General features: G+C 43.3%; 1 pseudogene; it reads left to right on the top strand.

The window, feature by feature from the left end:
• Positions 1-294: 294 nt before the first annotated feature.
• On the top strand, positions 295-1,809 carry LOC148036942 (heat shock protein 82 pseudogene; annotated as a pseudogene).
• The last annotated feature ends 1,732 nt before the right edge of the window (positions 1,810-3,541 follow it).

The following is a 3,541-nucleotide window of genomic DNA, read 5'->3' as shown; positions in this document are numbered from 1 at the left end:
AGTTAATCAGACTTATCATCCAATGCTTTTCCTGGTTCTGATAGAAGGAATTCTGCATGTTCTGTTCCTTTGTATATTTTGTGTAAAAGTCCCTTCCAACTATGCTTTCCAACACCAAGAATTTGTCCAAAATCTTGTCAATCATCTGCACATGATTGGCTTAATATAAATCTCCAATATTTTAGTTCAGGTGTATAAATCTCCATTCTGGCTGTGGATGAGAGCTTTCCATCATACGGACGTTCTGCTTATGGACCTCCAAGTTATGGAGAGGGCCCTGGCTATGGAGTTGCTATGAATGAAGGATATACCTTAGCTCCATATGCTGGTGCTCCTGGATACTCTGCTGCTGGTGGATTTGCTGGTGGCTATGGCAGTGCCCCTCTAGGAGGATATGGAGGTGGAGTTGGCTATGTTGCACCAGCAGCTCCTTCTACAGGATATGTCAATGCTCCAGTGGGGTTAGGGCTACTCCTGCAAGTACTCCGAGTGCCATCTCCCATGTGCTACAGACGATTAGGACCTTGAATTTTTCTGCAACGTCTCACAGTGTAATTTAGATCTGTTGCAGAAGATCAAGGCCTGGAAATTTCCTGTGGCAGGATATGTGCAAAAGCGTCTGACATAGACATTATTGACCTGCGATTAGTTGCAACTAAAAATCGACCTCTCCATCTTCATCGTACAGTGCCTTCTCCATTTGTTTGAAAACCCATGGCCATGGTCGCTGCCTCAGATCTTCCCCCACAGCAAAACCCTCGCCCCTCCCCCTATGCACGTCCAAAATGCCTCTCCCTGCATTTCTCCTTGCCCTACTACACTCAGTGGGGCCACAGGTTGGTCGTGTGCGGATCCGAGCCCCCTCTAGGAGCCTGGGATCCCCCCCTCTTCCTACAGATGGCTCCCCACCATCAAGGCCAGGAGCTCTTCGAGACAGCAGTCCTCTCCATCCCCCTCACCTTCGAGACCGAGTACTGCTACCTTGTCGTTGATGAAGAGAGCAGGGTCGTGTGCAAAGAGACCAGCAAGCCTCGCTCTTTGAGCTTCCTCTAGGAGCCTGGAATCCCTCCCTCTCCCTACTGATAGCTCCCCACCATCAAGGGCAGGAGCTCTTCAGGATAGCCTCGCTCTTTGAGCTTCCTCTAGGAGCTTGGGATCCCTCCCTCTCCCTACAGATGGCTCCCCACCATCTAGGCCAGGAGCTCTTCTAGAAAGCACTCGTCTCTGTCCCCCTCACCTTGGAGACCGAGTACTGCTACCTTGTCATTGATGAAGCGAGCAGGGTCATGCGCAAAGAGACTGGCAAGCCTCACTCTTTGGGCTTCTTCGAGCATTGCCTTTTGGATAATACCTATGTGGAGATCAACGACTTATGGTAGGATATGTGCAGAAGCTTCCGACATAGACATTATTAACCTGCGGCCTACTATAACCAGCGGAGGAAGCTTAAATCTGTCTCTCACGGAGGATCAGGCCCTGCGTGACAGCGGCATGTCCAGCTACATGTCCAGCAAGAAGACCATGGAGATCAACCCTGAGAACCCCATCATGGAGGAGCTGAGGAAAAGGGTTGATGCTGACAAGAATGAAAAGTCTTTCAAGGACCTCGTGCTGCTTCTATTCGAAACTGCCTTGTTGACCTTTGGGTTTAGCATGGATGATCCCAATGCCTTTGGAAACAGAATCCACTACATGCTGAAATGGGGATTGAGCATTGATGAGGACGATGTTGGTGTCTCTGGGGAGGATGAGGATATGGGTGGTGAGGATGTCAATGCCGAGGGCTCCAAGATGGAGGAGGTTGACTAAATCGTTTGTGTGGCTTGGTGATGCTACTCGTGGAACCTTCTCTGAGTTTGAGAATGCAATACAGAAAGAGACCTCAAAGGCTCCTGTGCCCCATTTTTGTCTTTTGGCCTCCAAATTCGGTCAAGCGTCCTGCCATAGTTGTGTAAACTCCCAAGAAAGCTGCTATCTCTATAGTGCTTCGTGGCTGCTGCGGTTCTTCAATGTTGTACTTGTGCACAGTAGGGTTTGTGAGACTAAAAAAGGAACTAAATCTAAAGGAAGGAGAGAGAAAGGAAGGACCTAAAACTAGGCTCTAATACCAATTGTAATGAAGGAGACCTAGGAGAGAGAAGGAGAGAAGGGAGAGACTGCAAAGAGGAGAGAGAAAGAGGAGAAGATGAGAGAAAGAGGAGGGAAGCCATGAAAGCTAGGAGGAAGGAGAAAAGAGAGACTTGATTATTGATATCTGATGCCCTAATTGGGTCTCTCAACACCTTATATACCCTGTCAGTATAATTGGGTATTCCCAAGCTAATCCGTGTCCTACCAGTCTATCCCCACTCTTTTACAAGTAAGTTAAGTATCAAAGAGTATGGCATGACTTTATAAACTAGATAAGTCATGAGGTAACTCGGCCAAAAACTACCAGATGAAGTTTTTTTGAAGGAAAAAAGATGTTTTTGAAAAAATAGGCAAAAAATCATGACTTTTTTATGCCTGGAGGGAGAGAAAGCATTTTAAAATCATCCCCATGCTACCATCCAACAGATAGGCAATCAAAAAACATTTTTTATCAAGCTTACCTAGCTATTGCCAAGTAGCCAAAAGAATTGGTGACTGCATGCTTCCCCCTCATGGCTATAAATACAACCCCTCTCATTCACAAAGAAAGCAAGAAGGAAGACCTCTTGATGATGGAAAATTTTCTCTACATCTCTTTTCCATTTTAGCTTGAGCCTTGAAGAAGGAAAATACCCCTCTTCTACCTCATTTCCATTTTCTCTATCCCCTGTTACGCCTTTCTTCCATATAGCCATATCGCTAAGCAAAATGCTAGCGAAATTTTTCTAGACGACCATCTCCCTGAGCTACCACGTTAATTTCACCTGACATCCATGGCTCCACGAGGTCGCAAAAATTCAAGAAGCCCATTGGAAGCAAAAGAAGCAAGAAACACGGTCGATGGAGAAAATGACATGGTAGGAATTGGCGAAACCCCTCTTACTACAAACCTGATAGAGATAACATCTTGTCGGTTTGGAAAAAAATAATTTTATCACTATATTTGGCTTTAAATGATTATAAATGTATTATAAAGAAGATGCATATGAATTGCCACTTAGGAAAATGGCCTAAGTAATATAATAATAAACTTTTCAATGAAAAGACTCTTTCACTTGAAAAAGGATTATATGCCTTACATGAAAAAAATCATAATTATGGTTTATTTTGTGATATTTATTGTTATTTCGTTAATGACGCGTGTGATTATAATAACTAAAAAAAGGTAGACAATGTTAGGGAAGGGAATATTTTATAATTCTTTCCTAAAAGTGACTATCTCTATTTCATTTTGCTAATGATAAATAGACGCATATGAGTCTTACAATAATTTATAGAAAATCAGTTAGATAATATCATGAAATAATCAATGCATTAAATCAACAGAAAATTTTATAGGAAAATATATACCAGACGCACATAAATTAGGTGCATAGTAATATAATTCAATGTCTAAAAGATGAAAGAAAAA

The sequence above is a fragment of the Lygodium microphyllum genome, chromosome 4 (genome assembly GCF_053477565.2).
Source record: "Lygodium microphyllum isolate KBCC chromosome 4, Lygodium_microphyllum_v1.1.10, whole genome shotgun sequence".
Lineage (NCBI taxonomy): Eukaryota > Viridiplantae > Streptophyta > Polypodiopsida > Schizaeales > Lygodiaceae > Lygodium > Lygodium microphyllum.
Note: the sequence above shows the minus strand (reverse complement) of the source record. Positions and strands in the feature narration are given on the sequence as shown.